Source organism: Oenanthe melanoleuca, chromosome 7 (assembly GCF_029582105.1).
Source record: "Oenanthe melanoleuca isolate GR-GAL-2019-014 chromosome 7, OMel1.0, whole genome shotgun sequence".
In the NCBI taxonomy this organism is placed as follows: domain Eukaryota; kingdom Metazoa; phylum Chordata; class Aves; order Passeriformes; family Muscicapidae; genus Oenanthe; species Oenanthe melanoleuca.
The window spans coordinates 28,622,586-28,649,288 of record NC_079341.1 but is presented as its reverse complement, the minus strand read 5'-3'; the positions used below and the strand labels follow the sequence as shown (position 1 = coordinate 28,649,288).

The 26,703-nt window shown below is 39.7% G+C and overlaps 1 long non-coding RNA gene across 1 annotated transcript; it reads right to left on the bottom strand.

Annotated features, from left to right (window-relative positions):
- Positions 1–14,688: 14,688 nt before the first annotated feature.
- LOC130255797 (uncharacterized) lies at positions 14,689–26,373 on the bottom strand. Its single transcript, XR_008840993.1, has 3 exons — positions 26,242–26,373; positions 25,013–25,114; positions 14,689–16,111 (listed from the first exon to the last, which is right to left on the bottom strand). It is a non-coding gene; the product is annotated as an uncharacterized LOC130255797 (long non-coding RNA).
- Positions 26,374–26,703: the final 330 nt, after the last annotated feature.

The following is a 26,703-nucleotide window of genomic DNA, read 5'->3' as shown; positions in this document are numbered from 1 at the left end:
GAAGCTGCAAAGTTTCCTATAAGCAAAATTCTTCACAGAGCCTAGCAGTGGGCAAATATTAATGAAACACATCATCCCAGGAATGTCCATATTATCACTTTTGTTTTAAAAGCTGTCCACAGTAATGGGTTCAACATAACCTTCTGCCCCTCAGATTTCAGAGTGATCCACCTGGCAAAGAGTTAAGTCCAGACCATAACTGCAGAGCACAGCCTGCAAGTGTCATCATCCTTTCCTTGCAAGCTCTGTGTGCCTGTGCCTGTGTGTGTGTCTGAGCCCATGTTTTAAAGACTTTGCCTAATCACACCTCACTTATTTATAAGCAGAACATGTGGTTTAACTTTGCACCCACTTTTCTACTAGGAGACTAAATGTTAACACCCAGGAGCACCTGTCTTAGATTAGTGAATAGTTTACTGCAAATGATGGAACCAAACTGATGGGATTATACTTGGTTCAGAAGCAGAAAATTGAGTCAAACAGGCTTTTTTCTTTTCTTTATTTATTTATTTCATGGTACAGAAGATGACACTAAAAACAAAGGGAAAATGTGTCTATAATGCTGTAGTTAAAAAACATCTGACAAGTTTTGCTGACATGTTTTCTGTGTGGAAGGACCTGAAAATCTCATGTCCACTTGACAAGAGCATTTTTGTCATTCCACAGTGGCAAAACAAGTGCAAAATGTGAAGTGGTCTGCACATATGGCCTTAGAGGGCACTGGGGTTTGGTGAGGGTCAACTTTTTTTGGATCTGGGTAAATTTCATGGTCCCAGCTGTCCAGATGATTTGCAGAGGACACCAATATACTGAAGCAACCTGCTGTGAATCTTCATCCAAACAGGTTAATGCATGGCAGGCACCCTGTACGGTTCTCAACAGCTTCACAAAAATAAAACAAACTTTCACCAGCACTAACTACCCTGAGCTTCCCTCTCCTTGTCTTCTCATTGACTGGATATAAATTACATGATTCCTCTATGATCAACTAAAACTCTTTTCTTCCTTAAATATCAATTGATTCTCAACAGTATTGTCAAGGAAAGAGTTATACTTTTATAGCTACTGTGTTTTTTAGATTCTGAATTAACAATCCAAGTACTTAGGTACAGACGTGATTGATTGTTTTTTATTCAGATGTAATAATAAAGAGGCAATAATAGATTTATTTTTTAATCTTTTCAGCCACTGCCCAAATACACACATAGGTCTGCACACTCACATTCATACTAGCATACACATGAATACACATTATTTATTGACACTTTGACTGTTGACTCCCTTTAATCTCTATATGTGTCTAATATATTATTTACCCTTGTCATCAACCTCTGCTTATCAATGCCCCTCTGTTTGATTAGTGTTGTGAGCTGCTTTGGAGTAAATACACAGAGGGGGGAAAAGTGGAATTGGTAGAGATCAACTGGTTGCTTTTCTGGATCACTTCATACTGCCTGTTGCTCTGCCCACTGAACCTTTCTCCTTTCCCAGGGTATTTTTGTGGTGTCAAATACTGCAGCAAGGCTTTGTCATTTCTTTGGAATGCACACTGCATGGTTGCTGTAATACTGTTGCTCTCATGCTTTCAAACCTCTATTTTAGATGTCTTTGCTGACATAAATTGGAGTAATTTAAGAGGCAATTTACAAATAACTTATTTTTCTGTATTTTATTATGATACCTTTATAGCTGATTCTCAGGCATGAATGGAGCAGCACTATAAACTTCTGCCCTTTTCAACCTTCTGTTCAGAAGGGACTCACAGTATTTCACTTTGTGTTAAAAAATTGTATCATTGAATTTCATATTCAATTGCCCAAATATTTTTCTGCCAAAGGAAAGCTTAGTGTTTGATTGCAGGCACTCAGAAAAATAAGATATAAAGTCCCAGCAGAAAATTGGATATTTAGAACTGCAGGTTAAACCTTATACAGTTTATTATAACATGGTAATCCTGGGTGAATTTAAATATTCTGCCTTGTGTATTGGCACAGAACGTTGCAGAGCTCTTGGTGACAAGCTGGCAGATACTGTCCCATCAGTGTTCTCATCCAGATAAGTGTTATTCCCAGGAATTCCTGTCACCCACCTCTCACTGCCACTCCTTCAGCTGTCCCACTCCTTCATCACATCACAGCAAACCTGCACAGCAGCAGTGAAGAAAATGGCTTTTTATCCTAATACCTCCTGCTGTTTCAGTGTACCTGTCTGTGCTGTGGTGCCCCTCAGGAGGAGCTGGTGTGAATCCATCACTGGCACACACTCCAGGCTTCCTTGCCCTGCTCAAAAACACTGCACTGAGCTCCTTGAGCAATGCACCAGCCACAGTTTGTGTCTGTGGGCACGAGCCTTCTCAAATGACTGCAATGGTGCTGTATTGATTGCAGCTCTCTGATAGGGAAAAAAAAAAAAAAAAAAGTCAGAAATAGACTGTGAATGCCAATAAATACAGTATGGGAATTGTGAGTTATTAGGGACATCAGGTTTCCAGCAGATGTTTTTATCCCGTAACAGAAGCTGATTTACCAAGTCTGCTTACAGCTGGCCTTGGAGCCCCACAGAGCTGAGTCAGCAAGGCAAGCTTTGGAGCTGAATCTTCTCTTGCCCTTCACCATCAGCCATACAAATAAGCTTTAATGATTTGAGAGAGGCTGAATTCGTGCTCAGCACCTTAAGAGAAAGTGTGTGGTGGTATCGAGCTGAGGAGAGTGGTTGTGTAGGTAAATTTAAGATGCTGGTTTCCTCTTTCTGGGGGAAAGGCTCCCATCTTTGTGAAAACAACCTATGTGTTGAATATAGCTGGAGCTGCTTTTGCATCAAGATGCCTGCCCTGCAGCTGTGAAACCTGCAGATGCATAAATCTCTACCCTTTATGATAAAATCTGTGTCGTGAACATTTTCTTATCACAGCAGATGAGGGAGAGAAGAAGAAGGGAAGGCTGAGGAAAGGCTGCTGACAGATTTGAGCTGCTTGGGAACATGGACCACTATTTAAAGAAGGCATCTGAGTCATGCTTCCCCTGAAGCTGGTAATAATTGTGCCTTTTGCTTCCATGGGAATAGGAGGAGGCCTTTGGCTGGCAAATGTTTGCATATAGCCCAAATCAAGTCATTAGTTGCCATGTGGCCAACCTGTATTTTAAGGCCCTCCAGCTGAAAAGTCCATTTGCATATTTATCCAGCCAGGAACATGGTAATTAAGTCTGTGGCATTGTACACAACCCCGAGGAAAGTCTGCAATTCAATAGTTCAGAAAGACTCCTGCTGATTTCAATGGGGCTTGGAGCAGTCACACACTCAGAGGGTGTTTACTGCATCCCAGACAATCCCAGTATTTGCGGGAATGATGAAATTAAAACTTCAAACTATCAGCGCCTCTGCCATGGGAAAATACCAGCTCCACCTCTCAGACCAGAGAAAAAGCTTTGCAGGAGGGTGAGGTTTGCTCTTGGATGTGCTCTCCTGGCTGCTCTTGGTAGGAGTACACCCAGCCTGTCCCTGCTCCCAGCAAAGCTCATCCCTGCCCCAGAGGGGAGGGACAAGGGCTTGGACCTGAACAGTGCCCAGGGCTGTCAGCACAGGGGAAATGATGGTGCCAAAGAGAAACACAAAGGCTTTAGGCTGCCACTGAAGATGATCTTGCTGTAAACAAGCAAACAGCTGTAGCAAAGGAGGATACTTGAAAGGTAGATAAGTCTTCCATGTGGGGGGAAAATGTCTATGGCAGGAAAAAGGCATTTAGCAGAAGTGAAAATTCTTAACTATCTTTATGACAGCAGGCCAAAACCAGTTCCTGCATCTGCAGTGTTACTCTGCTAAAAGAGATGTAACAGTCTTTTGTGTAATTCAGGAAAAAAAACAATACAAACAAACAGTGTGAGCTGAAATCTATGACTGCAACTGGGGTTTCTTTTTTCAAAGGTCTAAAACATATTTTATTTATTTGGATTTGTACTTTTGGGGACAAATACATACCTGCTGTAAATCTCCAAAGTCCTTTTGATTACATGGAGGTGTACACCATCCAAGGCTGTCCTCTTCCACAGCACACCTGTGAAACTTTCATCCTTCAGCAGCAGCCTAATGCACTCTTTGTCTGGTTTGCATCTTCTATACAGCTGATAGTAGTTTAATCTACACAAAACTGTAGCAAAACCCGACAAGTATTGCCAAATACGAGAGCCATCTTAAAAGGAAATTGAAAATATCAAACCTTTTGGAAGGTGGTTCTACCTCCAGGTTTCATGCACTGCAATTTCTCCACCATCTTCCAGCTCCTCTGTCTCCCTGGCCCACAGATATCTGTGCCAGCATGGGTGGGCTGTGCAGGAGAGAGGAGATTCCATAGCATATTCCATATTGCTGAATGAAAAGGGGAGGGAAAAAGAGGCCCTGCATAAAGAGAAGAAATATTGACCCAGAGACAGCTAAGGATGCCTGAAAGAGACAAAGATGTTGGGCCTGATTCAAATCCCATTGAAGCTGATGGAAACATTTCAATGGGCCTTGGATTGGACCTCTGCAGTGAAATGAAATGGGAAATAATGAATGGCTTTGGAAACAAACAAATTGGGAAGTGGTGGAGGGAGATGGCACGTCTGTGTAGAAAAAAGTGGTCTGGCAGGGAGAAGAGAGCCTGTGCAGCTGAGAACTCAGATAGGGGTTGGCAGCTCACAGCACAAGAGCTTGGCAGTGACCTGAAATACTGAGAGAGAGATTTGTTTGCTTGGGGTTTGTAGTGTGTGGCAGCAAACAGGGCCCAGAAATGCAGAAGAGAGAAGAGCACCCAGCTGGCTGAGAGGAAAGCAGAGTGATTCCAGCCAAGGGGACCCATCCCAGGGGATTTCCCTGCCCCCTGTCCACTTCTTGATGGTTTTAGCCAGGAGTTCATTTTTAGCCTTTGAATATCTTTCCCTGAAAAAAAATGCATTCCAGGCAGGTTCCAGTGTAGCAAACTGTGGAAGTGACCTAATAAACTCTCAACTGCTCGGCAAAACATCTAGGGTTTTTTTTTTAATAAAAAATAAAAATATATAATGATTCACCATGTAACTGTTAAATCCAGATTGTGTTCCAGAGTTAAGCCAAACCAGCTTCAGATCCTTCATCCCAGCAGAAAATCCTTTGCCTAAGGTTTCTGGGAAATGGGAACATATAAGAAAAAACCCACAACAAACAGAAGCATGAATTTAATTACCAATACTATGCTCCAACCTCAGAGGGGAAGAAGAAAGATAATTGCTTGGGGTCTCTGAGTGGAACCCTGTCCCCAGGGCCAAGACAAGAACCAGTCTAGCCAGCATCTCAATGACAAGAGAGCAACGTGCAGCCTGTTTTCTAGTGTCAGTGATTCTGCATAGAGCCATAACAGGTAAGTGAAATGGTAATTAAAAACTAAAGGAAGTGCTGGCCAGAGGTGAGAACAGGTGGCATGGGGAAGGGGCAGCAATTTGTTGAGTATAAATGGGCAAGGTAAAAATATACAGCAACAATAAAAGCAACATTCTCGTGGGGAATTTTTGCAGACAGAGAAATAAGGATCTGAAATGGAAAGGTGGAGAGGTTTTTTCCTCAGCCTGCATAAAAGAGCCTGGACAATATGTGGCAGTCCAGCAAATGCTGATAGATTGTTATGATAAAGCAAAGAGTCCTGTGGGAAGACAGATTTGAAGTGGCAAATCTTGTGATAAGTGTGAGAAATGGCCACAACAAGGAGGGGAGGATGTGGTGGGTTCTGGGGAATTAGGGCTGCTGAGGATTCCCTGTGGCTGTGCCAGGACAGCACCAGCTGCTGGTGCCATCCTGCTTGCTGTCCCTGCAGTGGGGTTGAGTTCAGGGATGTGACAGGGCAGACAGAATCCTGCTCTGACTCATGGGCCTCTCCAGTGCTGCAGGTTTGAGGCAGCACCTCTCAGAAGCTGAGGGGAAATGGGCTCAAGGGTGATCTTAGGGGAAAACAGAAGAATAATTTGGGCAGAAAAATCTTTTAGCAAGAGCAGAGTCCCTATGGTCATGCACTTGTTTGGTTTTGGTAAATGGACACACAGCATCTCTGAAATATTTTATTGGTGTTGCAGAAGGCTGTCCTAACAGAAATACGTCTTCCTTTCAGCTTGGAAAGCCAAGGTTGATTTGGTCTTAAAATTTACCTATTTAATTTAGCTTTTTCTTATTTAAAACACACAGGAAGCACCTGAACTTGTTTAGAAAACAGGGAGACTTGAAGTGGTAATATATCAGATTATATTTCTCTTTGGCTGGGGGAGGAAAGATTCCCTTCTCCTGAGGTTACAATTCCTTGCTGCCAACCTGCAAGTCATCTTCCCTTCATGCAGATAAAATGATAGAGAAATATTCCTGAGGACTCCAATCCTGAGTGTTTTAGTCAATCCCTTCATTTTTACATGTAGAATTTTCACCTGGTTTTAAAAAATCTTGAACATATTTTTTCACTTCATTCAGATAAAATTATAAAAGGCTGAACGTTTATCTGACATAAAATCCCTTCTAGCAGGAAAATAGCACCTTGTCAGCTCAGATCTGTGGAACCTGCTCACTGATTATTTCTGTAACATGAATTATCATTATGAATTATCATTCCTACTTTTGCTTGTTGCTGCTAACTGTGTCTGCAAGTCAATGGTTATAAGGTGCACTTTATAGACACATAAAATTAAAATAGAATATTTTACTACAATTCTTTTAAAAATACAAGAAATCAAGAGGCAGAAGTCTGTAGGAATCACTCCTTTCACAATTCATTTCAGACTAGTTTTAAATTTTGATACACCAAGGGAGAAAAATATCTCCCTGTATGTTTGCAAAATACCTACTTCAGTGCAAACTGTATTTTGACAGAAGTCTTTGATCTCTATCAGAGTGCAAATGACTAAAAATTAAACATGAGGAAGAGCATGGGGAAAAGTATTCAGCACAAACTAGACAAGGGGGATCTTTTCCTTCTTCATTTCAAATGTCATTTAAATTCTCCTTCGTAGGCAGGTATTAGGAGACACAACATTGGTTCTGATTCTGCTTTGTTCCCTTCCTTCTCAGTCACCTGCAAGAAGAAATTAGGTTGTGGAACTTGGGCTAAAAGATGCCAAGTGGGACTGAATTTCCTGGCTCTGGGGCATTCCCAACCTGTGTGGGACTGTGCCAGACCCTATGGCCCCTGAGCTGCAGGAATCAGCAGCCACAGAGGGCTCCAGCAGTTCATGAATGTCCAAATAAAAGAGATTACAGACATTGCACAGAGAAGTCAGAAAGTATTTTTGATGTCTGGAAAATAAATTTGGCTTAATCCACAAAATTCAACACTTTGTGGCCTCTTCTGTCTGCCATAACTCTACAAGTGTCTTAGCTTCTCTTGTGTAAATCCCTTTTTTGACAGGTATCTACTGAAATACTGGTTGGATATTTTATACATCCATTCCTCCCTGCTCATGAGAAGGATCTGATGAGAACAAAAACAGGGTTATATAGGTGAAAGGCAGGTGGTGAACCCTTTATTCCCTGCCAACATCAGTCTCTACCCAAAATACCAAAAGTAAAATATTGCCCTAATATTCTGATTTACATTTCAATCTCTCAGATGTTTATATGTATTTTCAGCTTGGAACAGTGCACATGATTCAAGTGTAGCCTGATTGTATGTCCTGGCAACTTGTAGTGTTAAACAACAATTTCAAATAGTTCAATTAACACTTTTCTTCATTTTCAGTTCTAACAAATATAGGCAAATGAGTCCCATGAATAACAGGAGTCTGTGTTTATCTGAGAGCTTTCAGTTTCTAAGTGTGCTCTATGGTCCTATAAAAATGTCACCATTTAACACATGTAAATTTAGTGAGATTCACTGATTTGATATTAAGCTCATACTTCATTTTTTTTGCTGGGTATGGCTTCTCACCTCCTTGCCAGCTGGAGGTCTTGGAGATTATGCTTTTTGTCTCCTACATGTTCAGGGCCATGTAGGGAAGGCAGAAAATCATCACAGCCCCAAGAGCACAGGCTGTGGCAGCAGCAGGGGAGCAGAGCACGGCAGATTCACTGCAGCTGACCCAGCACATTGGCTGCTTTGGGTGTCTCTGTGTCCAAGCACGGGGGTGTGGGGACAGTCCCTGGCCTTTACATTGTGGTTGGATGCTGCTGGGAACCAGGGAAAAAGCAGCCTTGAAGCCTTGGGTTTCTCAGACTGCTCAAGTAAAAGAAATTATAACAATGATTAAACACCTGCTGGATATGTGAGAGAGTTGTTTTGCAGAAAGCATGTTTTCAAAAAGGTGTTGCCTTCTTGGACCAATGAGTCTTTTCTATTCTGTTTTGCATAAACTACCCTATATATATAACTGTAGTGTTCTTTAAATAAATCTCTCTCTTTTGCTTCTCCATTACATGAGGAACTATGTTGCATTATCCTTTTCACCACTCTCCTATAGCCACAAATGCAACATTACACGATATAATTTACCACATTCTTTCAATGGCAAAGTACTGGTCACAGTATTTCTGAGAGTGCTGCAGAAAATTGAAACATCATTTGAAGAGGCACATGAGAACAGCTAGTTGGGATCACACATGGTTATGGGTCTGTCCTTCCAGGTTCTGCCCTTTGGGTGACTTTGTTTGCAATAGAAGCACAGAACGCTTTAGGCGCTAAACCCGGCTCACAGTGAGAGCTTTGCAGGGAGGTGGGTTCAGCTCTCCCTCAGCCTGTGGCAGTCAGGGGGGCTGGAGGAGAGCCCAGCCCCAGTCTGGGTAGGAAATAGCGGCAGCAGGGCGGGCTGTGCCCTACATCCACCCAGGGCGGCGAGGCTGCAATGGTTAAACCTGCGCAGAGCACGGCGGCTCCCGCCCTGATGCCCGTCTGGAGAGCACAGACTCCAGCTCACTCCCAATTATTTATAGGCACCAAGCCTCCAAGTCTGTAAGGGCAAAGAGAGGGGAGTAAAAATAGGCCAATTAGTGTGATTTCTAAAAAAAATTCCTTAAAGATCTTCGGCAATTGCAAAAGGTGACTTTAAAATTTAAGAGGAATGAAAAACAAATGGGCTGGGTAGGAAATTTGGGGCCTCTAAGAAGATCACTTAGCCAATAAATTGCCTTTTTTATTCGAGGATCTTTGAAGTATCCTCCCAGGAGGGACTATCTTAAAGCTAGCTTTAGTTAGTAGCGTTGGGATGTTAATGGCTTCCGAATGTACCTTCCCTATTTTCTAATCTTACTGTAGCCTCTTCCCTAATTTTGTTATTTTTCCACTTTGTGTTTGAAGAGCAAACGTGAAACTGTGAAAAGAGGGAGTTTTGTGTAAACACAAGGTGATATGTGACATTATTTCAGGCTTGCTGTGATCTGTTCCCTGTTTGTCACACAGACTCACGTTAGTTTGTCGGCAACATTGTGAATTTTAGGAAAATATTTCAGTCCTGCTTGGAAATCTCTGTGCCATCAACTCGTTGGACATCTGGTTTCAATTTACAATGTTATCTGCCTGAGGGTACATTGCACCCCCAGAGTAAATAATAATAATAATGTTAATAATAATAACAATATCTATAATATAGTAATAATAGATGTAAATGAAGTACATGTTCTTGTGTTTCCAATGTGGGAGAAAACAAATTAGAAAATGAATTGCCTGGAGGTTTGCATCCGTGCATTGCACGGATGGTTTACATTTTAAGCAACATGAAAACAGACTGCCTTCAAGGAAGACCATGAATATTTTGGGAAGATTTATTTAAACCAAAGATTTGAGGAAATGTTAAAACCAGATGAATTCTATACACAATAAAAGTGCTAGATCAAGGAATTTGGTTCAGCACTAACTGTGGGTCTAAGTATATGAGCAAAATCTATATTTCAGATTGGAGATGGGTAAATGTCTGCAACCCAACAGGAAAGCAAAATGTTTTCTGAAGCTAAGTGCAGATATTCACCTGTGAAGGTTAAAAGAAGATGGCTCAATGGAATTGCATATGTGGGGAAATTTTTAGATTCTAGTGTTCCCACTTGAGTCTCTCTTGGAGAAAGCAAAATATTTCACATAAAAATATCAATTTAAATACAGCTTTCAAAAAAAAAAAAAGAAAGAGAAAGATAAATTAGTGATGGCATCAGTGATCATTAGCCCCCTCACATTTTGTAATAATAATCTTTAGTTATATCCCAAAAAAGAGAAGTGGCTTTAAGACAGACCACAAGTCTGCTGACTGCATCTTTCACCCAGCTGTCACAAGTTCAGGTTCAAGGTGCCTCTCAAAGGCAGACACAATCACAACTTGAACCTCCAGGCCTCATCTCCTGGGACCTGACTCTCCAGACATTAAATATTCATTCAGATGTGTGTTTTTCTTCCTCTTGTTTTTCAAGGAGAACTTCAGGGGGTCTCAAGGTCTTCATGCAGACCTTGGTGCAGAAACCTCACAGGTAAAATTCCCATTTCACAGCAACACCAAGAGCAGCAGAAACTGCAGTAGAAACAATTCCAATGCTGCAGGTCACTGGAAAACACTGGAAGGAGGACAACAAAAAATTTGGTGAAGAGCAAATGCCTTTGTGTGTCCTGGCTTAGAAGATGGTCAGGGAAAGGAATGGCTGGGTGATGGGACAGAAAAACCCCTGCTCAGAACAGCCCCTGTGCTGCAGGACATGAGCTGGACATGGTGTGACACCTTAAATACCACTGTGGTCATGGTAGGAATAACCACAATTTGGCTTTTAAACAATATACACCTAAATATATATGCATGTGAAAGGGAAGGGAAAAATACACTGTTTTTTTCCATAGAAATATACTAGAGGGAAAATTCAGGTAAAGGAAATCAACACAGAATGTGTTTAAAGAAATACTGACAGAACCATGGATAGTGTTCACATTTCACTACCAAATCCAATTACAGAGCAGGAAAGCTACCAGGGAAGAAACAGTCAAAATCCAAGTTGCAATTGTCTATTCAAGCAGCAGAAAATATTATTTGAAAATTAAACTTTTCCCCAACTGAAGCAAAGAAGTAAAAGTTTCTAGAAGATGGGAATATATGGTTCCATGTCTGAGAACTGCAAGAAATTGGAAAAACAAGTAACAAGAGGCTGAAATTAATTATTTGAGTGCCTCAGAACAGAAAAGAAGCACTTTCAAAAATGAAAACATGAATAAACATAGAAGAGAAATGGGATCCAGAGCAGCATTTAATGTTATTTTCCAACAAATTGAAAGATTAATACCTATATTATTCTGTACCTTGCACATGTCATCAAGTTTAGACAGCATTAGAGACAAGAGACCTGGAAACAGAGGGCATGAACAACAGTAAAAATAATAAAATAGGCCTGATCCAGTCAAATATTTACTTTGTTTTAGGGAAATTTAGATCAGACATTGATTCTTCTGGAAATGAGACATGAAATAGATGTGCTCTAAGTGGATATAGTATATTTGGCCAGATAGCTAGTGCTGGCCATACTATGCAGTAGTATATACTATGTGTACACTGTAAAATATATACTTTATACTAGACATAGTATAATGGCCGGGTTAAACACACACAAAAAGAAGTTATGAAAATAATAATGGGCAGCCTGAACTGCTATATCTTCAAGAAAAGCATAGGAGGAAATAGATGCAAATAAATGTGTTTTATTCTCCCTTATGAAGACTTAAACAAGAGGAGACATGGGAAGATCAGTGGATATCTGTGATACAGATTTTGAAAAGTCATTACAAACTAAAGACACCTGTAAGTCTGGATTGCAGTTTTGTGTGTGAGGGGGAGCTGTGGAGGAGACAGGACCATGGAGGAGGTTTCAAGGTCCCAGTCTCACCATGGACAGAATAGAACCACAGTTGTGTAAGGAGCTGGAGTTAATGCTCATGCTGAAAACTGAAATTAGGCAGCCAGCCCTGGCAGAGGTGTAGAGTGGCTCTGGTAGATCTGACAAAAATGAGGAACTCAGACAGTATTCTGTCAGATGAGATTCCACTTCTTTACAAAATAATTTACTATAGAAGGTACAAATTAAACTGTGTATTCACTCCTCTGGGATCCGAATTTGCTGTGAACTTCTGAGGAAAATGATTTAGGCATCACTATGGACAGCTCAGTAAAGACATCTGCTCAAATTCAATATGTAGCAGCAGTCAAAATTGTAAATTAGATGTTAGGCTGCATTAAGAGCTGAATGGCTGTAATACAGGAAATATGGTACCATTTATAGATCTGTGAAACAGACCTGGAGACTGAAAGCTTTCGGTTTGTTCTCTTGATCTCGAACAAAGAGAAAGAAAGAAAGAAAAAACAGAAGTCTGAGGTGGCAACAAGGGATCATAAGAGTTACAATGAGGAAACATTTAACATTGGAGTCCTTGGGAAAGAGGATCTAATTTCTAAAGGGGAAAAAATAAGCATGCAGGTAAAGGTAGAAACATATGCTGTGGTGGAAGCTGAAATGGAAATCAGATATTCTGACATTGCTCTTTTGTACAGAACCATTTCTGTGGTATTTGAAACACAGAGCACAGGCTTTTGTAATTCTGCTTGGTCTTGGAGATCCAGTAGAGCTGCTGACATGAGGTCTGGAGTTTCAAATGCTTTTGGTCATTCAGTGTTTGCAGCAAGAGGTAATGGTTCAGGAAAATTTCAATTCTTCTCACTTTTAACACTTTCCATGTTTCTAGGGACATATGCAAAAGGCTCATTTGTATAAGTTCAAAAACTCTCTTTAATTAAAAAGCCATCTTTGTGAATGCAAATGAATACATCAAAAACTCTCAGAAGTCCACACAACTAATAATTAATCTAGATTTCAAGGACTCTCTAACACTATTACATCATGAATACCTCCCTTATTCAAGAATGGGCATCCTTCTGGCAATTAAAAGAAAAATTTAGAAGATAATTAGACACAATTCTCATCACAATATTTTACACAGGTATATGATTTTGAAATTAGGTCAAGGGAGGGAGCGAAAATGGTGATTCATTACAGAGGCTCCAAGAAGCAGAATTACCCCATCATAACTCCTAAGTAATCTGTTTTGCTAAGTTGTCAGTGTAACAAATGACCATTGTTAATAAATTAGGAATCCAGAAAACACCTTACAGTGTGTGAATAAACTGGGCGCAGTCTGACATGTGTCTTTATCAAAAAAATGCCAATAAAATTTTTGAAAAGTTTATATATTACAAAATCTGCAGACCATATATTGCTCATATACTGTGGTGATGTGCCATACAGAAAAAAAGATGATTGCTCCTTTAATATTACACTTGCACAACCACAGTGACAGAATAAACCTGGGATGCCAAAGCAATTATGCCAAAATACATCAGCCCTTGCACTCCCTGAAATAATAAGGGAAGGGATAGATGTGATTTATTTTAATGGACCAGCAGAGATAATAAAGAATTGCTTAATGTCTTTCTTCACAGATTTAGATCTTTACGATAAGGTTTTTATGAAATGGAATATATATAACCCAAATAAAGTGAAACCAGATTTAATGAAATTGGCTGTCAATAGCACATTTACAAGTTTGGGGTTTTTTCCTTCAGCCTGGTTCACACAGCCTTTTTTGATAAGTGTTAATAGTAACTGCACTGGGATGGTTCTCTGAGCAATCAAAAGTTATTTTCTGTAACTGATAGCATCAGGCAGGTCTCAGGATATCCCTGGATATCAGGATAACTGATTTTGTTACTGATGTGCAGTTTGACCTTGGATGTAGCAGGTGAGGTAGTATTAAACAAGTGTAAATAGTACCAAGAGCACAGGAGAAAACAAGAGTTTCTCAGAGCTTTAATAATGTCTATGAAGAGCCTGAAAAAAGCCCTCATGAAGTTTAGAAGGCTTTCTAGACATCCATATAGTCTGAGGCTTTAATAGCATTTCAAGCAAAGTTGAGTGCACATAGATAACAAAAATTCATTTATGTTTTAATATTCACAAATTTCACATAAAAAGTTCCTAAGATTAATATTTTTATAAGTATACCACTGAATGTGCTCATAAGCATATATTTACTGCATTTTGCCATTTTATCTGTAAACAGTGCATCAAAATTTTGGGGAAAAAATAATTTCCTGTCCTCTATATTCCTCTGTATGATCGTGCTGCTGAGCATTCAAGAGATTTCAGCAGAAACTTGATAGGATGCTTTTTGTGAGGGCTTAAAGATCAGTAGGGCAACCTAGTCTGTGACAAAATTAATATTAAATCTGTTAGTGCTGAGTGTCTCATTTCCCAGCACTGAATTGAAAATGTTTCTGATAGTTTTCTGAAGAAATATTTTAAAATCTGTATTGAGATCTGGTCTAGATAGGAGCTGAGGTCAGGGAGAGGATTCCCAAGTGATTTACCAGAGCTGAGTCTCTGGCAGTGGCAGAAGCCTCATCCCTGGAACACTAAAGGCAAGGTTGGAGAGGAGTCTGAACAACCTGTTGGAATCACAGATGTCCCTGATCATGGTGGGGGGCTTGGACTAGATGACTTTTAAAGGTCTCTCCAACCCAAACTATTCCATGGTTCTGTTTCCAAACACTTGGCAAAAACTGGATAATTAATATTCTGAAACACTTGGCAGCAGAACCATTCCTTTGTTGAAGAACTAGTGCTGTTCCCCTAAAAAGAGTTTGTAGAGTAGGAATTCTACTGTTCTAGGAATCCCTCTCCCAGTCATCTCTGCCTTCTCTGATGTGCCCTTAATAATTCCCTGTCAAGTCAGAGGCAAAAAGCTCAACTAACTTTTGTTCCTGGTCTTCTGCTTCAGGACCAAACACACATGATTTCTAATGGGTGCTTTTTTTGCCTACTTTTATTGTGAGAGGTTCTCTATTGAAGACCATTAACAGTGAATAACTTGAGAGAAAGCACTGGGTGTCACATGGGGCAGGTCCTGCTGCTCAGAACCCAGCAGGCACCCAAGCTGCTAGTCTGTATAACCAAAGAAACTGAAAAAAAAAAAAAATCAGGTGGGTTTGTGGAAATTAAAATTGTCCTCTACTTGAAATGATTAATGCAAATGGTAGTATGGAAGCACACAGCTGAAACACCAGCAATCTCCATCCCAAATACAGTCAGGTTTCAAGACCTGAAGGAAAAGTAAGCATTGAAGGGGATTTCAGTGAAATTGTTCTTGAGTATTTTTGTGTCTGTTTGAGATGGAGGAGGTGACAGAGCAGGGGCAGAAGAGGAAAACAGCAGACTCAAAAGGATGTTAGAGTCCAGAGGACAAGCCAACAGAGTGTTCAGGACCAGTGCTGGCTCAATGAGGTGATGAAGAAGTTAGTGGTGGCTGGACAAAATTATTGAGTTATTGAGGCCCAAGGTGTAACAGCTGCCCTTCATTCCAGAGAGCTGAAAAGAAGCACTTACAGTCACTTATGAAACTATAGCAGTCTCCAAATCAAAGCCAAGAAACATGTCATCACCCACACAGCACTGGCAAGTGCCTGGCCATTGAGGAATGCCTGGAGGAGTGAGGAGAGGGAAGCAGAGGACATACAGACACGGGGCAGAAGTCCAGAAAGAGAGAGTGAGATTATTTGCCAGAGTTTAAGATGTGGGCTGGAGACATGAGTGAAGGAGAAATCTCCTATTTGATTTTTTGTGTGCTCAGGAAGATTAGACTTTTTCAGCCTTCAAAAGTATGCAAATTTGGATGAAGATGCTCTTGCTACATTGAGTTTTTCCTCCTCTCTAGAAAAAGCTTTTTTTTTAGCCAGCTGCTTGAATCCTAAGGATGAGCCATGTTCTTTATTCAGGGAAACCTGTCTGTGTGCTCATCTTTTCTCCTGCTCTTGATCCTAACAAAGCACCCTATGAGATTGAACACAGAGAATGCAGAAATATGAATCAGCACAATATTCCACTAATATATTATAGAAGAATTGCAGAGACCCACAGTAAACTTAAAGACCCACAAATAGTTATTTCAGAATCTTCTCTCTCTCCTTGAAAATCATGAACCTGAGCAATCTGTAGAAAGTTTCCAGTGAAGTCAGTTTCTCATTTTCAGCAGGAAGCAGTATGGTCCAAATGGAAAAAAAAAGTCCATAAGTAAGTGCTTTCCAAGAGATTTCTTCCTACAGGTACAGAGGCAGAGGAAAACCTGTAGAAGACATTGCAGAAATTAAAATCTCATCTCCCTGTTGCTTCTCTGTGCTCCACTCCAACATCTCAACCTGTGGCATAAAAGATTTCATGATCAAAAACTTTAGATATCTTTCTTTATTTTCTCCTAGGAGTCTGAGAAAGTTTGCTGGGAAACTTTGAATGGAGTTCAGTGGGATTTGGATCAGATACTCAGGAGAGGGCTGAGGAAAAGATCTTGGTGGCTTCAGTGTAAAAGTATGAGAGTGGTAGTCAGAATAGCCAGGAAATGAAATGGGATAATGATGCACCTAATAACTTACTGAAAATTCTGCAACAGGGAATGGAGCCAAAATCTCAGTAGAGATGTGAGTCTTTATTTCAAAACAGAGCAAGAAACCTCTTGGCAAAATTCCCAAAAGCAAGGTGTGCAGCTGAAAGAATTATTTCCAAACAGTTCCAATCCAGAAGCACAGATTGAATGGAGATTACCACAGCTACCCCCAGGGCATGACTAACCAGGACTGGTGAGGTAGATCAGGCTGGTGAGCTCCCTAAAGACTGACATTTCAATAACTTATTGTGTGATAAGGGCCAGATCCTCAGCTGGGCTTGGCAAGGGCAGCTCTAAGGGCATCAGTGGAGTTGTGTCATTTTATGCCAGAGGAGGACTTGGCCCGTGGAGTGCACGCAGAGATGATTCATGGTTTAATACCAGGTAACACAAGGCTCTGTCAGAAAGACTTTAAACTAATAAACTGTGATAATCTAATCTTGTTATCTCAAATACAAACCACTTCATCAAGCTCAGATTAAGTCAGTATGGGCTACATCTTCCCAGCCCTTTAGGAAGAAAAATGCAGTAATTTACCATCTGGTTGTGATGTGAGGGTCACACGAAAGAAAAAGAAGTCTCTCAATAGATATTATTTTTGGATTCTAGAAGTTTGGGATAATGGCTCTACTGTCAAGAACTATTTGTAGGAAAGTCATAATGAGGGGATATGAAGAAATAGTCATTATTGCTCAGCTCAGAAAGCTTACAGGGTTTGCAAAACAGGGTAGAAGTTTTGCCGAAATACTGCTATTGTTCAGCCTGATACACTGACATTTCTAATATTGCTTCATTCACTTTTTCATTTTACATCTATTTGTACAAGCTTGGAAGTCAGTGCCACGAGTCAGTCTATATTTATTTGGTGAAACCAAAATCCCAGGATACTTGACCTCTTCCTTGTGTGCAATCCTATATTGCACAAGAATCCCTGTCCTCCCAACTTCAGTAACTAAAATTTGGGGTGACTTTCCCAACTTATTAACTTTCTCAGACTATTATTTCTCAGATATTTCTCAGATAGTGGAAGGTTATTTTTCATTATTGTGAGAATAATATTTTTTTGAAGTAATCTTAACTCAGTTGTTGGTGGAAAGATTTCTGTTTTGAAGAAAATTCGAGCAGATTATTGAAATTTATTATTTCAAATTCTTTCTGATAAGCCCTTAAATGAGTGAGATAATAGGCATAAAATTGATAAAAGATATCTGGGGAAAGAAGTAAAATGAGATATTCTACAGATAGTTAACAGAAGGTAAAGGGATTGCATGGGGATGTATGTTTTGCTTAGACATAAGAAAAAACTTTTTTAATATTTAACTAAGGTTAACATAATTTAAAAACCACATTTGTTATTTTGGGCTTATCTATAACCAAGTCTGTAAGAATCCAAACTAACTGCATATGACAATGTCTGTTGATGAGACTTTTAGGCAGGTGCCATATTCCACTGTAGTTAATGAGTGCCCTTTGCTTGATCTCATTTGGCTTTGGGATGCTCCACTTACCTTTTAATCAAAATCTTGCAGTCATAATTGAGCTGTCTTGGCTTTGGAAGTATTAAAGGTGTGTCAAGACACTCTCTTACTAATCCAGGAAGGGACAGTCTTTCCTGAATCCCAGAGACACTTAATGGTTTATGGGACACGACTTTACTCTAGGTGTCATCTTTTAAATAGCAAGTAAAATTAAGGTCTGGCCATTTGTGATTATAAAAGATCATTAATTTCATTAAGAATTGAGGTGCTCAATTCCCTTGCATCTAATTGAATTGTGCTTAAGTTACATTTCTTTGTTTTTCTATTATTTCCTGCAAAAGAGTGATTTGTTCTGGTATTTAACCTGGAGTTTAAATGTTGAGGCATAATATCCATAAAATGAACAGCCTTAAAATCAGACACACATCTTTGACAGCACTTAATTTATAAGTGTTTCTTTAATATCCCTTTTTTGTTTCTTGTGATTATGCTGACTTAATAATGCATCCATGATATAGGATATATTATGTATAGGCACATACATCTCTCACCCTATAGGCAAAATAAAATTTATCATGTGTTCATCATTCATTAAGAATGAGATAACAAGTGTGGAAATAGTCTTTCCACCTCACATGGAAAGATGCATCTGTTTTTTTCTTTGAAACATCAAGATCATGAACATCTGGACTGAAACAAATAGGTCCCAAGTTAAAGGACACCAAGCTGTCAAAAAATTCCTCAGGAAATATTCATGAATATCTAAGAAAAGAAAAAAAAACATTCATGAATAACTGATAATTGTAAATAACTATTTGTATATAATATTTCAGCTTCTTCAATAATAATGAAAAATATTTTTAGGCACATGAGAAAACTGTTGTGAAAGGTTATTTTAGAATAACAGACTACTGTTTTTAGGAAGAAGAACTTGTTCAAATTTGTTCCATTTTTGAACTTGTAACCTTTGTGGCAATGAATGCAGTGACAGAGAATGCACTGATGCAGCAGCTCCTGTGAGCCGGTGGATGAGAGGGGACTTCTGCTTCAGGCCCTCAGTTTAGGAACCTGAGGAAAATGTCCTTTATTTTGTATCTAGGGAAGTATAGACTATGTGCAGGTATGCTCCTACAGGGTGAAAAAAGCAGCAAAAAGTCCTGACAAGGTAGAATCAGAGATAAAATTGGGAGTTCTCTTCTGATTTGTTCAGTCATTAGATATCTTAATTTTATCATTGAATATGCAAGCATACACTGTTTTTAATTGCAGATTAACTGACTGCACTGCCTTTGATTTTCACTTTTGACAATTGGAAGACAAGTATATAGTATTATCTGCAGAATTAGCAAAACTGTTTTGACTTTAGATTGAATTCAGGAGTGTTATGGGTTGAGATAATTTTTCTATGGTTGCCAAGAACTCTTCTGCATTTAAATCACTCAAAATCTCTTTGTTATCCAAATTTTAAACTCCTTCCTCAATACAGACTCTAAGGATTCAAGCTGAGTGTGGATTTAATGATAACTGAATAAAGGCAAGGCACACAGAATTCATCACAGGGTTTGTTCTTGTTTGAGGAAATGCACATCTTACTCAAGGATTTCTCCTCAAAGGAATATTGATTGCCAGTGACATCCTTAAAAGCTTTAGTCAAAAAGAAAGGAGTTTTTCCTATGATTTCCTAAATAAATATCTAGTTTACTTCAAATGCCTGACACCAAGATGGAGATGGTTATAACAAAAAATAGATCATAGAGAGTGGACTGCAGCATGCCTGTTTGTAGTGTTTATAAGAATATTTGATTTCACACTGCTCTGTTTCTTAAGCTGTATCAAGAACAGCTAAACTGCCTGTGATGATGAGTTCCTCCCAGAGCTCTCTGCCTGATTCCAGCAAGTGCAGTTCCCTCAGTTCTCCCACTCTGCTCAGGCAGCTGTGTCTCCTCTGTGTGACTTTTTTTGCCACAAGGCTGCAATACCTCTCCTAAACATTTTGCTTTTTTACAAACAATTAATAATGTATTTCTAAGTATCTAACTAGCTGCACTCCTGCAAGGTTTGCAGGTTCAGAGCCCTGTTAGACTTCACTTGAAACTCCATCTTCCTCAAATATTCCATTTCCATGGCTGTTTGGACCGTGTCAGGGCTCTGGTAGTATTCATAAGCAAATATGATTGTAATTTAGGCCTCCTCTTGTCAATGATGCATGAGAGATTTACAAGCATTAATACGAGTTAGGATGTAAATCCCTGGCTCAACAATAGCAGAGAATAACCCCCTTCATATAGATTCTGATGACCTATGAACCAAGGGTCAAGTGGGTTGTGCCACAAATTATCTGACAGCAACAGATGCCAAAGTCTTGGGAGGTGAAAAAAAATCACAAAAAACTGAGGACTAGGAAATGCTCGGTTCATTTTCACAAAGAAAAAAGCAATTGCAGCTATTCCTATAACTTCATGTGTCAGCCACTGACATAGCCACAAATTATAAGAAGCAAAACAAAGATTCCCTCTTGCCTGGCAGCAAACTTCCTTCTTTCTCCAAAAATACACAAAAGCAGCTCCAAAATAAATAGTCATCACAATTAATTACCTACCCAAACTGAGGGCTGTGCAATAAATCTTTAAAGTTTTCAAGTGCACTTTCAGTGTAAGGGAATGTTTGGAGAGTCAAGCAGCAGAAACCACAAAGTATGTCAATTCTGAAAATAAATGATGTTTTCATAACTCTGAGATAATCAGATTAGTTCTCCACTCCTTTGCCTCAAGTTTTATACCTGCCTGACTCCATTGATTTCAGTAGGGGTTTAATCTATGCCACATCAGGTCTCTATCAGTCCTACATCAATTGTAAATTGATTTACACCAGTTGTAAGTTAGAGGAGGATCACACCCAGTGTAATAGTTCACAGGCCTCATGCTTTGTTCTGCCTTTGCAGTTTATTCTGAAATTTCATGTTATTACTTTTGGCTGTTGCAGGGTTTTTCTGCCACCCCACAGGTGTGTGAGGTCCTGTGCATGCAGGGAAGAGGTAAAGTCTGAACCAGGGAACTGCAGAACCCTTCAGCCTTTATTTTCTAACCTCATTAAAGGCATTCTCTTTTTTTTATTTTTTTTCCTTTAACTGGACACTGCTTTTGCCCAGATAGTGATGAAAGTCCCAAGTCTTACATAGATTTTTGCACTTGTGAAATGTCTGTGGACACAGCACCTGACATGATAGGAAAGCCCAACAGAAGTCCTGTGGAATTAGGGCTGTGTTGAGATAAGGGTGAAAAGGACAAAAAGAAAACCATAGGCATAATTTCCAAAGCAATTATACATATGAACACCCTCACTCATGTGAGAAATGTCACCAGAATCTGCATTTTGTTTTATATGACAGGAACACTTTCAAGTTTTAATTCAGTGGAATGACTTTGAATAACCTGGCTGCCCATCATTACCAGATCCATCAATTCACACTAACAATGCCTCAAAGCACAGCATGAGAAACCTCAGGATTCATACCTATTCCATAGTTTGTTGAAAAATTGAATATAAATGAAGGTAAGAGTATAAGGTATCGAAAAGATGCAAAGGGTTGTGTGTTTTCATTTTTATGAAGATGATTCTTTTGGCAAAGACTTTCTGTGAAATTGCAGGTGGCAAGGGAGGGTCTAGTTCCTGAGCTGCCAGATGAGCAGTGAAACTCAGTAGCATTTATTACTAGTGCCTAAATACTTTCCTTTGTGTTGCACTCCCCCGTGCAGGGACTTTGGACAATATGACCCCACTGGATGTTCCTTCCTCTCAAATTCCAAGTCTAAAATTCTATTAACTGAGGTTTGATTCTGAGTCTGTTTTGTCAACCCCAGAACAAACACCTTTGTTTCATGCTATGTTAAATGAAGCTAATTAAAAGATCATAATCATTGCTCCCCTTCCCCCATGAAACCCTGAGACCAGAAAAGGTCTATCCTCTGTGTAATTTATGCCTGTGACTGAGGGATACCTATCTTGCCTGGGTATTGCTCAGAATCACAGTTCATCAGCTTGGATCACAAGCAGGGCAGAGGCACCATGAACCAAAGGGCAGGAAGCACCACAGGGAAAAACAGGGGCCAAAACAACAGGGATACAGGAGCAGACATTGTGTGATGAAAAACCATTTGTGAGGTTTTAAAGTAAAAATAAGTGCCTCTCGTTAAATCTGTTTGCAGACATCCATACAACAACTGAAGATGTCATGTCCCATTTCATTTTAGCCTTTTTTGTTCCTGCAGCTGCCATCAGCCTTTTTTTCCCTGCAGACACTTGCAAACAAGATGCCAGATCTCAAGGGGATTCTGTTTTAGGGCCAAAAATTGCATATAAATGTAGGACTGTAAAATATTTCAGTGGAAGGGAAAATGAATAAATTACGGGGGCTCTGACCTGCTACTGTTTTTGTTTGTATTTGTTCAGAGATTAGCGGCAGGGGAAGCTGGAAATTATCCTGCACAGCCATTATATTCCATGCAAGATAACATGCGTTTGAAATTATGCCATCATCTTTCTTGTACTAATGTGAGGTTAATTCAAAGGCCCATTTTTTTTTCCTAGTTTTGGAGGGGATGGATAAAATCTATGCTGGCTCTGCAGTGTTGCTGCAAACTTGAATGGAGTTCACAACTCCTGTGGCTGCCCTGGAAAATATGCTGGTGGTCCATTTGTACCTGAATCAACAGCAGGGGTCTTTTTGTGGCAGAAGAAGGTCTCCAAGCTGGAAGAGCCTTTGCAGAGGTGTTTCATATGTTGTGCATATTTACAGACACGTGGAGAAGGCAGCAGGAGCAGCTGGTGAATCACCACCAGGTTCATGTGCAGTAACACAGATGGTGAAACTCTGCTGGCCATGTTCACTCAGCCAGTTTGGGCACAACCTGGAAAGATATTGCTTCCATACATTTTGGCAGAAATAGACATTTGGTTGCACAGGCTTAATGCTTTTGGCCCTTCCAGTTTATTGAATGAAGAGTGTGAACATGACTCTGATTGTGTCTTTATTTTCGAGGGAGGGAAAAAAAACAACTTGTTGAAACTGTTTAGAAGTCCCACTCCAAAGCAAACTCACTGGTATTTGAAAGAATCAGTAAAAACACCTATTTTGAACAATTTAAAGGATTCCATGAATTGTTTGTATGCCTCATCTCACACAAACACTTATTTTCCCTTGAATAATACCCACTGAATTGTATAGAATTTGAAGCAAACCTTCTATTCAATACAGCAGCACCATGCATCAGGACACCATGTATTTTCAATTACCTATGAAATTTATATTGGCAATAGAGATTTAAAAATTGCAAGCAAAGCAAAGAAGAATATGCCAGTCAGTGTCAGTTTATTGGTGGACTTGTCAGACATGAGCCAACCTGGAGTTATCACCTAAATACCTGTCCATATGCACTATTAAATATATATAAGAGTGTATATTTATAAATCAATGTGGTTTAACCCCAGCCAGCAGCTAAGCACCCCAGCTGCTCACTCACCCCTCCACAGCAGGATGGAGGAAAGAATAACTTGGTATAAACACTACTCAACCAATGAAATCCCATTGTGTTATCAACATTGTTCTCATACTAAATACAAAACACAGCCCTATACCAGCTACTAGGAGAAAATTTACTTTATCTCAGATGAAACCAGGACAATTGACACAGGCACATATATCTATGAATGTATATAAATTAATCTACATGTATTTATATGAAAGAAGATGCAAATGCAGGAAAAAAATATACATTAAAAAGGAAAACCAAAATAACATTTATGCTATTTGGAACTAAGAAGAATCTAGGAAAAACAAATCTAGTTGAAAGCAGTAAAGTAGTCACCAGCCTTGAATGGATACCCTTTTCCATGTACTTTGAATAATTTTTTGGACATCCCATTGGCCATAATTATTTACACACAGCTTGCAGTAACAATAACATTGCACCTACCTGCAAGTGTGGGACTTACCTGCAACACTTCAAGTGATGATGAATTTTGCTCATATTTGTAACCTTTCACTTTACAGCTTTGACATTTCATAAGATAAAGTGGAAGGTGTTTATTGCTAGTGAGGCTTGTTAAATGGATTAAAATGTGAAGTAAAGGCTTAACTCCTTTCTTGTAGCATAGATTAAGTTGAGATTGTATTAGATCCTGTACACCTAAACCTGCTGTACCTACAGAAAAATATATGTGTCTATAGAGAAGCAAAACTTTCTGTCAGTGAAAAGCCTGCCAGAAACAAGTCAGTTCAGGCAAGATACAAGTGCCTACTTTGCCTAGGAGAAATATTCTTGTCACATAAAAATCCCACCATTAATCAAAAATCACATTATAGCTTCTGGAATGAAGTTTCTTTTACTACTCTTTAATAATAAGTCTTAGATAAGATAAAATTGGTAATTGTACCTTCTCTTCTGATAGAAGATAATACTAAAGTGGTATAGAAATTTGAGTTACAAGAATATATTCACCCTGCTAATAGGCTTCCATTATGTGGTCTTTACTGATTTATTCATTACACATTTTCCCCACATATAGAAAAATTTAATTGAAAGTTACTTATTACATTGTTACAAAATGTTAACTAGAAAGTTTTCTTTAATCAAATGATCATTAATGCTGGGAGAGCTGGTTTATTTCAATAGTGCATTTATCAGGAGCAAGAATAACACAGGCATTGCCAACAATGATTTCACAGCACTGTTTGTTCTGCAAGCACTTTCAGGGACTAAACAGATGATTTTGCAGCTTGCTGGGATAGTATAATACTTTATTTATATTTATGACTTTTCATGATCAAAGATCTAATGACATGTGAAATGCAGAAAGGTATAAAATATGGTGCCTTATCAAAGGAATGACATTACCAAGGATGGTAAGAGCTTGTAAAGTCAGATTCTGCCTTGTGCATGTCCCGCAGAAGTAAGTGGAAGACAAGAGTTCACACTGTCTCAGGCAGGAAAGCAACTTGGCATAACATCCTTCAGCAAAGAAAGAAGGAAAGGGGAAAGTGTACTGGAAGCTGTGTCTGTATCTAAGTCACTTTTGTACATTTTGCATTCCCTGGAGGTGGTTTTTATACCTGTCTGATACTACTGTATGTCCTGGCAATAACATCACCCATATCCTTGGGGAAACTGAGGGCTGCTCTTCTAAATGCACTGGTGTCTCTTTTCCTGAAGTCCTATGCAAACAGACAACTAAAAGAAATCTTTTGTCCTGAGGGGGTGGAGGATGAGGCACAAAGATATCCCCAAGTGGGCACACTAAAGCAAAGGAAAATCTCCAGGCAGGCAGCAGTGTAAATGCACAGGGCAGAGATTCAAACCCTGTCCTGTGCAGCATCTTTTTGAATTATTTTTGGTGTACTGGATGTACAATCTATCATACAGCAGGTAGGAGAGTCCCACTGCACACCAGATTTAATTCTCTGCAGCCACTCCAGCACACAATGGCTCCCAGAGCATCCAAAGAACATAAGTACAAACCTGCCTTCTTGCACAGTGGTTACAGACAGACAGACACAGCCCACCCACAGGGTAGGTCCAGGCACCTTCCTTGAGATTTTAAGGCATGTTTGCAAATATTTCCTGTGTTTGACAATAACCATAACTACGCTGTAAACATCTCTTTTATTTCTGATTACACACTGCTCTGGAACTGCAGAAAACTGAGTCATTAGGTACATTCATGAACTCCATGGCTGGCAGAACCACAATCTGACTCAGACAACTGTCAGTGTTTGTTTCTACAGTAAATTCAGTGAAAATCACAGAAACAGAGCAGCTACTGGAAGAAATACCATGACAAACTAAGGCACAAAAATAAATGAGATAAATTCTAGCTGCAAGTTCAGAGACATTGACCCACATGCTAATCTGAAAAAGAGACTTCATGCCCCTCGTTACCTCATATCAACTCTGAGATGAAGACACTGCTGCCCTTTAGTCTCTGGTAACCATTCTGGGACCACAAACCCAGTGATTTAGAAGATATGTATGATATAATTACATGGTCACATGCATTGAAATCTCCAAGCAATTTGCCATGGCCTATGGAACACTTACTCTGGGTCACTTCCAGTTCCAGCTGTAGCAGAGGGAATGTTCATTGACAGCACAAAATCCCTGTGCAAACCTTACAAAATGCTCTTTCAGTGTTACTTGGGCATGGTGGTGCCCTTCACCCCTGCTGGTTCCATCCCAGCAGCCACATTAACCTGTCCCCACACCCTCTCCCTAACCCCACAGGAATATGAGCAATCCTAGGAAGGATATAACAAAACTGCACCAACACAAGCTGGTTACTTACTTTGTTATCCTTAATTTGATGGTTTCCTTCCAGAGCTCCTTGCAGTAAACAAAGCTGAATGGTGGTTATTTCTGAAGCTCCTCATACCCTGTGTGATTTGGCCTCTAGCCTGGAGCTCTGCTTTGCAACCAGCCTAAGGAATTGTATAAGAAAACCACACATGCTCAGTGATGTTATGCAATATCTGCAGAGGGTTATAATTGTTTGGAGAAGGCAGATTCAGAACTGATGAGTAAGCATTGCTGGGGAGGCAAAGCCTGGCTCTGAGTTACACCCATGCACAGCCAGCAAGTTGAGCTGCTTGCAAGTCACATTCATAATGGTTCCCCTTCAGAGCAGAGGTTAGCCTAGGGAGGCTAAGCTGGAATAATTCAAGTCTTCCCCACCCCTCAAAGACAAATTCTTCTTTGTCTTAGACCTCTGCTGATGTCAATAGATTTGTTGAGACTGTAAATCAGGCCA